This window comes from Sander lucioperca, chromosome 16, assembly GCF_008315115.2.
Source record: "Sander lucioperca isolate FBNREF2018 chromosome 16, SLUC_FBN_1.2, whole genome shotgun sequence".
Lineage (NCBI taxonomy): Eukaryota > Metazoa > Chordata > Actinopteri > Perciformes > Percidae > Sander > Sander lucioperca.
In genome coordinates this window covers 18,121,444-18,131,477 of record NC_050188.1, presented here as the reverse complement: position 1 = coordinate 18,131,477, position 10,034 = coordinate 18,121,444, and the positions used below count along the sequence as shown (strand labels likewise).

Below are 10,034 nucleotides of genomic sequence, written 5' to 3'. Positions count from 1 at the left end.
TACTGTTGGGTAGTTCATATTTTAAAAACCGATCAACTATTTTGTGTGTAAAAATCTGAATCTGAAAACTGACTATAGCTGTCAAGTAAATGAAGTTATCTTAACTGTTTGCCTCTGACATGTTGTGAAGCAGAAGTAAAAAGTAGATAAAAATTGAAAAACTTAGTATAAGTAACTCAAAAATGTACTTAAATAGTAAGTAATAGTACTCAAGTAAATGTACTTAGTTATATTCCACGACTGGAGTGGCTAACTTTTAGTGTATGTTTTTCACATAAAATGTTATTGATCAAAGTGTTCCTTGAGATGAGAAAAGACACAGTGACAGCAGCTAACAAACAGCTGCCAAAAAATCTTTATTCAGTTATAACCAGATGCCTCCAGAGTCTTCCAGTCAAACAGATCACTCTGGAGAAGGTAAACTGTACATTGAGTCAAACAACAACAGCACCAGAACGCAATTTGTCAGAAAACACAATTTACAACATGAACGATGGCAGTTTCTACACACAGAGAACAGCTAGGAAAAAAAACAAAACTGGTACAGGAGTTAACAGTCAATGTGTATAGATTCTTCTTAGAGAAAAATCATCATATATTCATAGAATTTTATTATATTGTGGAAAAGAATATAAGAAAACATTGTTGGTGCAATAGAGTATAGTATTTGTGATAGAACATATACATATTGCAAGTGCTTTGTGTGTTAACAATAATTCCTATGTAGGCTATAAACTGAATGTGTGACACTGTCTGCGTGTAATATGATGAAACAGGCCGTGTTTTAAATGTGCAGAGAGAGAACATTCAGTTTAAACATGGCTTAGTTTGTGTGTGAGTTTTGACGGCAAAAAAAACTTCAGAAATTGTCCCAAATTACCCCGTACAGTGAGTGTGTACACACACTTTGATGTACAGTATAAAGGAATTGATGTTTTTGGAAAAACGTTTATTAGTCTCCTTGCCGAGAGTTAGGTTTAAGTGGCTGTTAACCAGGCACAGTAGTGCTAAGTCAAGCTAACCTTTACCTGTAGAAAGAAAAATAGACCCAAAACATAGTTCAGGTTAGAGGTGACAGATTTTGTTACCTTCGCATCAGATAGAGCCTGACTAGTTTTTTTCCCCAGTTTCCAGTCTTAATGCTAACCTAAGCTAAGCTAACCAGCTGCTGACTGTAGCTTCATATTTAAGGCTCAGACATGAAAGTGGTGTCAATCTTCTCAACTAATTCTCAGCAAGAAAAATAGACCTGAAATATAGTTTAGTTTAGAGGTGCTGGTAGGCCATTTTGTTTTAGCTGTAGCTTCATATTTAATGTCCAAACGTGAGAGCGGTATCAATCTTTTTTTATCAAGCTCTCGGCAACAACGTGAAAAACCGTGTCTCCCAATTTTTTTTCCAAACTATTCATGTGAAGCTCAAACATTTGTGGCTTCATCTAGAATATCGACACACAACGAGGATCATGTTATAGACTGGAGCATTTCTTCCATAATCAGGCCCTATTTTTTCTCCTGGTGAAACAACCTGGTGACCTCTTGCTTGGAGATATTTCTGTCTTGGTGCAAACAGGCACAATATTCTCTAATTTTTGCCTCTCTCAAATCCAGATCATCCTATTGCAAGTTAACTAAAGAAATCTCTCTTTGGGTTGAGTTTTCAGATGTAAAAACCTATATTGCTTTTATTAAACTGATCCATATGTGCCCCTTCTTCCTCCTTACCCTCCCCCTTGCTTTGAACCTCCTGCACCCTCACAGCGAAGGGAAGCTACTGATTTCATGGACAGCAACGATTCTTATCAACTGAGGTCACAGATGGAGCCGATATTACATGTGCTGTTTTTCCCTGCCATCATCAATTCTTCAATGACTCGGACACAGGCGTACACAAATGCAGCTCCCTGCGATTCACTAAAATGCCGAACATCGTCTGTAAGCTTGACTCCCCAATGCCTTAATTCCTCTGCACCTCAAACTGCTATTCAAACGCTTCAACGGTGCAGACAGACAAGTGCACAGCATGTGTCTACAGCCTGGATAAGCATCTCTACAATCACTGCATCAAGTAAAATGTCAGCGAGCTTTAACCGGATGTAATGTGAACTTGTGTTTCGCATCATAAACTGTGGGCTCCTTGCATTTCATTTTGGTCATTTGATGGAGGGTGGTGCTCTGCAGATGCCAGTGTTTATGATAATGAAACACAGAAGCTTTGGCTGACTTGAAAAGCAGCATGGAGAGGTTTATTATTCCATGTCAATGTACGAGTTGATAACGCATGAGGTATGACAGCTTGCACATTGAAACATGCTTTTATAGCTGCAGGAATGGCTTGATCAAGAAGTAGACGTGCACACATACACATGCACAGTAAGCTTTTATGTTCACACTTTCCTCACACACAGACAAACAGGAGGAGGTGTTAATGCTACATTGAGCAGATGGGACATACCTCGGGCGGTCATGTGAAACACACACTCCATCGTTTCCTGCTGCACGCACACACACACACGCACGCGCGTGCGGGCGCGCACACACACACACACACACACACACACACACACACACACACACACACACACACACACACACACACACACACACACACACACACACACACACACACACACTATCAACTCCTTGGCGGAGCAGTGCATTTGGACCAGTAGCCCGGAGATATGCGAGCAGCTTCCACCAGCGAGCTCTTCACATCATCACAGGATTAGACCTGAAGCCACGAGGACATATGTTGAGCAGCACGGGCACATATTGCCCCGATGACATGTTCACACACTGTTGGCTTTACACCCCTTTCACTCATGTTGTGCCTGGTTTTGTGTGTATGCGTATGCGTATGCGTGTGTGTGTGTGTGTGTGTGTGTGTGTGTGTGTGTGTGTGTGTGTGTGTGTGTGTGTGTGTGTGTGTGTGTGGAGGCGTTTATGTGATATGAGCTTATGCATGAGTGCAGTGCAATGAAAGAAGTCCTGCCCAAAAGGTATTTATGAAAAATAAAACACAGGCAACAAATGTTTGCAGCTGAGCTATTTAGTTGCGTATTCAAATGCTTGCTTAATAAATTCCACTTGATAAGTGATTCAGACTGACATAAATGCTGCAGTTGCTTGAAAGGTGGATTGGCAAACGGGAAAGAGAAAGTGCCAATTTAGAAACATCAGGCATCTTTAACCTTTTCAGCGCAGAATGATAATTGTTGTCTCATTCATCCTGCACTCATGATGAGACACCAGGCTCATGAAAACACTGTTATTCCTGATGACTTGGAGGAAGTACACCTGCGGGACTCCTATTGGAGCTCATCCAGTACTTTTCTCCACATATACAGTATATAAAACAAGCAGAGTGGTGAGGAGAGGCTTCAGGAGACGAGCATTCCTATTGAAGCTGACAAGTGTTTGAAATATCTGGTGTTGACAATAATCAACCTTCAGCCAAATTACTTTTTTTTTTTTTTTTTTTTACAATCAGATATTTGAGGTAAATTATACTGAACATTTTGCCTTTGTTGTGTATGAAAGTGACAGCTGGCAGTCTTGGGACACATCCAATCATTAAATGGCTTGTTGATTCTCCTGTGAGAGGATTAGTGTCCAGGATTTATGCTAAACTGATGCAAGTATCAGTAGGAGAATTCCCAATAGTAAAGAAATGGGAGCGAGAGCTGAGCCCTGAGGGGAACGTAATTAATTGGGAGACAATTTGGGACAACATTTCCCACTGTTCCAAGAACCCAAATCACCAGCAGATCCACTTCAACATATGCCAGAGGACATACTGGACTCCTCAGAAGAGATATGTCTCTAAAGTCATTCCTACTCCCTATTGCAAGTTCTGTCAACCTGAACAAACTGGAACTTTCCTACACATGGTCTGGGAGTGTGAACAGGTGCATAAGTTTTGGAATAAAACATCAATACTATCTGATGTGATAGGATGTCAAATTCCTACTGACCCAATTGTTTTGTTACTTAATGACGACTCTAAATTACATCTGCTTGGGAGACAGAAGAAAATTTGGCTAGCCAGCTCAACCGCAACCAAGAAAATGATAGCTCAGCGCTGGCTCCCCCCTCCCCCCCCCACTCGCTTTGTATAAAACAGTGGTTGGCGTACTTCCTGGACATAATTATGCTGGAGCTCTCTACAGCAAGGATTAACAAAGCCAAGTCATCGACTATAGACCTATGGAAAAACGCAGCAGCACAGGTATCGGTCCTAATGACCTCAACACCACAAGAAGTAGAGGAGAGCGACTAGGCAAGGTGTGATTTTTGTTTTGTTTAGTTTTCTTGTATATTGGTTTGTTTTGTTTTCCCCGAGACCGCAGAGGGTGGGGGGTGGGAGAGGGTTTTGGTTCTTGTTTGATTGTAGTTGTTTGTTCTGTATGTTCTATGTTAAAAAATATAAAAATAATAAAAGAAATTTATCATAAAAAAAAAAAAAGAAAGTGACAGCTGGCACATCTCCAAACAGTGTTAAATACTTTCCCTTCTTGTCCAGCACTGTTCACCTGAACGCCACATAAAAAAGACAAAACATTACAGGACTAATTTGCCATTTTGGGAAACATGCTTATTTGCCAACTTGCCGAGAGTTAGACAAGGTCAGTTTCGATCTTCTCATCTAACTCTCAGCAAGTAAGCTAAAAAGCTAATTTCCCCAAATGGCAATCTGTTCCTTGAAATTTCCTCAAAACTTTGAACCAAACAGATGAACTTAACGCTGCTCATTAAATGACATCCTGACCCCCCAAAAAACATTTCCTGCGTTTATGTCAGACAATGTAGTGTTAACATTTTACAACCAACTGTGTCACTAAATGCACTGTCCACGTACAGATCTGGAGAAGGACAATGTGTTGCATCTAGGATTTAGTTTACAGTCTAGAAACACATATCAAACATGTACATTTGGTCTTCAAAAGGATATAAAACGTAACCTACTGTACCGGCCCTGTCAGGGTGGAGAGCAGCCGCTGCCAACTAAAGCGTTGAACACTTGTGGTTTTACCTCTTAGAGGGGTTAGTTAAAGTGTCATACATGTGGTGTAAGCAACACATATTCCTTAATGTTTGACAATTACTACATGGTTTTCTGATTACAAACACAGATGGAAAATATCATCCTGTGTGTTTTCAGCAGAGGATCGGGGGATGCAGGTGGAGGAAGTACAACAATCAGACCTCTTCATAACTCTAGCTGGCACTGTTCCCATCACTGCAACACTCACTGTGAGATGCAGGCTTTAGTGCACAGCCTCCTCCAGTGATCCGTCTTCCACAAGCACCCCACTAGACTCTCGTGGGACCGGCTAACTGTTAATACACACACAACAAGGATGGAGAGAGCCTCACTCAGACTGGGACACATTGGTCCGTGCCAGCAGGGAATCACAGGTACTTATGCCTCTCTTGTACAGATTTGAAGACAGAAATGTATTTTTGTATAACAATCTGAAGCTTTGAAAACAAAACTATGTAATGTGCAGTTAAAATAAAATAAAGCAACTCTGGCTGCTCCCAACCTGTCATGGACGCCAAAGCACAAACAGAGCACATTTATATAAAGTCATGTATCTCATAATTTCCTTATTTGCATGCACATGCAGTATTAAAAATACAGTTAGACCAAAGCATATAGTATAATATACTGAATATACTAAAAAAAGAGTAAAAATCCAGTGTGACAGTCATTGAGTTCTTGAGGTCTACATGATTGTAATCAGATAAAACAGCCAATGAGATGATCCAGTTTAAGGAGAGGGTGGGTCTCTGGGTTGCATATTCGAGCTCAAACTAAAGGAGCTGTGGCTGAAATATCCTTTAATCTTTAGGCTTTAATATTCAGAATAATCACATCCAATATTAGAATACAGGCTGATGAGAGTGATTTTCTTTTCTCTCTATCCGCCTTATTATTATTCACCCACCTTCACACAAAGCAGGTGATGACTGAGCAGCTCCTGCACTAAAAACGGATCATCTCACCGACTGTTTCACATGCTGTTTGCTGAATGAGGCTTCCTTGATTTCCCAAACATTTCTAGATTGCACCACGACAGCGATTCTTCACATTGACATACATTTATCTACAAGCCCTTGTACAAAAGGGAGAGAGGAGCAATAAGTTATAAGTTTGGATCAAAAAAATCGTTTACAGCAAATAGTAGAAAAGTCACTCTAAGACGTTGTAACATCTTTCTAGAACTGAGGCCAAAGGGGCCTCTGAACACAACTCACAGGACATTTCTTTGTATAACAAATCTTTGAACTATAGGTAGAACTCAGACTAGCCAGCACCAGTGACATTCCATCATCGGCGCCGTGGCCTTCCACACAGTTTCTAGTCAAAAACATGGCAGCTGGTGAGGTCCACTCTAGAAACTCTAGGCTTATCAAGGCACATTCAGGACTCCTGTCCTGTTCATTCCTTCAAAGATAACCATAACGGGGGCGAAGCAGCTCCTGGAAACACATGCTAAGGACTTTTAAATCAACAATGTCGTCTCCCCCGCAACATTTCGTCCTCTTTCTAACCCTCCTCCTCCTTCAAAATCCTGAATGAAAGAATGAAGGCTGTAGGGTCCCTCCTCTTTTTATTGACAACAACAACATCGCCCTGGCCCTTGCTCTGGATAGGAGCAGAGATGCACAAAGCTGCCCGTCAGCATGGTTGCCATGGAAACTAGCCCTATGGTTGATGGGATCTGGACACTTTGAAGACACACTGCTACTTAATCTATACTCAGAGTCATGCAAGGCAACGCTAGGACTACTCAGGTGTACTTGACTGTGCAGATAGTCAATTTCTTTCTTCAAAAGTACAATTTAAAACAAGTCCAATTACATTTCTAGTCATTTTCACATGACCTCTGAATCCACAGAGTGCCACCTGCTGTCAGACTATTGTTGAGTGGTATTTCTACAGAACACAGGAGGGTCTGTGAGCAGGAGCTGCAGGCCAGCAGGGCAGATAACAACCCTGTGGGCATCTGCTCACATGTGTTATCGCCTGCTAGAAGTGGGTGGCCAGCTAATCTGCAACCACAGAGCTGAGAGGGCCTCCTGACTGAGGGAAAACTCTAACTTCAACGTCTGGATCTGACAGTGCAAATAAAAATGGAAATAAGTAGGATTTTTTGTCAGGGATGTCACATAAAAAAACTGATACACACTGATACTGTAGCTTAGATATAGTGTACTGCAGCTTAATCTGTAAATATTGTAGCATATATTGACCTTTACTTGGATGATATAATAAGTGTCAGCCTCTTATCACAAACAAGTATTGTCATGTATGAAATATGGATCTCTGTAAGGATCAGGTACATAAACCATGAATGCTTATAAAACTGTCAGCATATGAACTGCTGTTAAAGCCATCATTGTTCAGTAGCTACGCTGGACAATAAGTGCATGGACATAGAGTGCGTGTGTGTGTGTGTTTGTGAGGACATATACATTGAGGGTCCCTCATAACTCACAAGAGTTGATTTTTATACTGTCCGTAGGCAGAATAATGCTATCTTGTTTTATTCAGCTCATAAATCACAGCTGAACGCTCAGCCCTTTATTAGGCGGCAGCGGAAGGGGTAAACACAGCAGAGAACAAAAGCCAGACCAGCCGCTCCATTTGAAGAAGAAAAAAAGCCTCCTCATAAGTATTCATATCACTCTCACTAGAGAAAACAAGACCGCCTATTGTGGCTCTTTGATGCCAGTTTTAATTCTGCTTTTACGTTTCTACGTTTATAAAGGCAGGTCATTTCTGAGCTCATATTTAGCTGCTCACTCCCCCCAGGTTGCAGGGTTGAAAGCTTACTTCTGCTCCAATATGAATAAGTTAGATGATCATATCAGGAGCTTAATGCCATATGGCATCATTAGGGTGTCAATTTGGGAGTGAAAATATATGATCCCTCTTTTTCTGCCAGTTTTGCCCAAAAGGAAGTAAATTATCCAATATCCCAAACATCTCACAACATGTTCATCTGTTGGGTACGAATGTTAACTTTTAGACTGCTAAAACTCTGTGATGTCAGTTATAATTAAGAATGCAACTATGTGTTGTGCTTAACAGCTAGCTTGTCATGTTTAATGTATTTGGAAAAATTCAAAGAAATTGGAAAATTCACTCCGTCTGGAGCTTTCGGCTGTATCGCATGGTCTTCTTTAGCAGATTGAGTTTGCACAGTTGTTATATAAAATGAAAGAAATATGTAAAGTTTGAACATCTAGAGTTCCCTAACAACTGATAAAACTCAATCTACTGATGAAGACTGTGAGATACGGTCAAAAGCTCCACAACAAGCAAGTAAATGGACCTTGAGCTGAAATTGTTCAGCTGTTTCTGAGGTCAAGAATGAACTGTTTGCTTAGTCTGAATGTTGAATATTTTTGTTGTTTGGGGTATACGGAAAGTACTTCCATGCTCGCACATGAGAATTTTTACAGTAATATAATACAAAATACACTAATTTCGAGCAAATTTCGTTTTGCGTTTACCTACAGGATTGAGCCCAACTAATGGGGAGACAGCAATGAGCACTAGTCAGCAAAATAAAACCATCAAAATGGATGAGGAAGCAGTAGAGGCAACAGAGGTTTCGGGGCAACCCCCTCACTAACTCGTGTCTGGACACTTGGTAGGCTTGCGGCAGGGTGTTTTTATTTTCATGTTCTACAGCATAACATTGTGTACAAAATGGAGTTAATATGATCTGAGGACAACATAAGAGAAACAGCACTGCATGGGAATATAGCACCTCGATTTCTCCCCTGCTGAGGCCACAGCACCAGTATTTACATTATGCAAAGACCAACCTGGGTGCCTTTGAGAGCCTCTTAATGCTAACGCCATCTTTGTGCCATCGGCAGTGAATGGGACTAAGGTAATCTCAGTACAACTAGCAGGCCAGGCCAAAGTCCACGAACAAATCCCAGAGTTCCTCACTAAAGAGATGGAGAGGTTTGAGAATGGCAGCAAATATCCTTTTGAGGATTTGGATTTACCCTAAACAAGGGTGTGAGCTTATTTTGGCCAAATCTTATTACTTGCCATTGGGTCGACACAACGCTGACCTAGAATCAGCATCAAGAGAGAGCTTCTTTTAAAATTAGCTGCCTGGAGATGCCGCCATTTAAAATATCCAGTCTTGCCAGAACCTCTGAATGATCTGAACTACAGTAGGGACTTGTTCCTGGACAGAATCTGATTGGCCAGATTTCCCCAAACACCAATGAAGGAGATGATCCGAACACAAACATTAAGCACCACAATGATGGAGAAATGGCAGTTGTAAGTGCATGGAGTAAAAAAAAAATCCAGCCACTGATGTGTGGACTAACAAAAAGATCCTTGGACCCCAAACTGTTGGTTTGTCAGGAGCCTGACAGGGAAACGCCACAGGCCATTTAATAACATAGTGGAACTGCTTGGGAGGAGCAGCGCTTGGAGAGGGGGAGCAGAGCACCATGCTTCAGTGGCAGCTCGCATACTTTGCCTGGGGCTCCTTCACATTCATACAGAGCGCAATCAGACCGAGATGTCAATCGAACTAATTGCAAGTGGGCCTGCGTGGCACCAGAAAAGGAGAATTGGAAATATGATTTTAGGTTTTAATCAACTGGATTTCAACTGCTTAGCAGTGCTGGCTGCGTGACGTGAAGCTCCAGGAGGGAACGTGCGGGTCACACTCACTGAAAAGAGCATAACAAGCTTGGCTTGCAGTGAGAATTATGAGTGGGTTCCCTCCTACACTCACCCACCAACATTTCCTTCAGCAGAACATGAAAACAAAATTCATCAACAGCATATATATATATATATATATATATATATATATATATATATATATATATATATATATATATATATATATTTATATTCATACATATATATATATATATTCATACATATATATATATATATATATATATATATATAAAAAAAAAGAATCAGTCTTTTTTTTTGCTTTGAATTTAAATTCCGACATGTTTTTTCTTTATGTATAT

At 40.7% G+C, this 10,034-nt stretch overlaps 1 long non-coding RNA gene across 1 annotated transcript; it reads left to right on the top strand.

Moving 5' to 3' along the window:
* On the top strand, positions 1-1,228 carry LOC116047437. Its single transcript, XR_004104382.2, has 2 exons — positions 1-838; positions 976-1,228. It is a non-coding gene; the product is annotated as an uncharacterized LOC116047437 (long non-coding RNA).
* Positions 1,229-10,034: the final 8,806 nt, after the last annotated feature.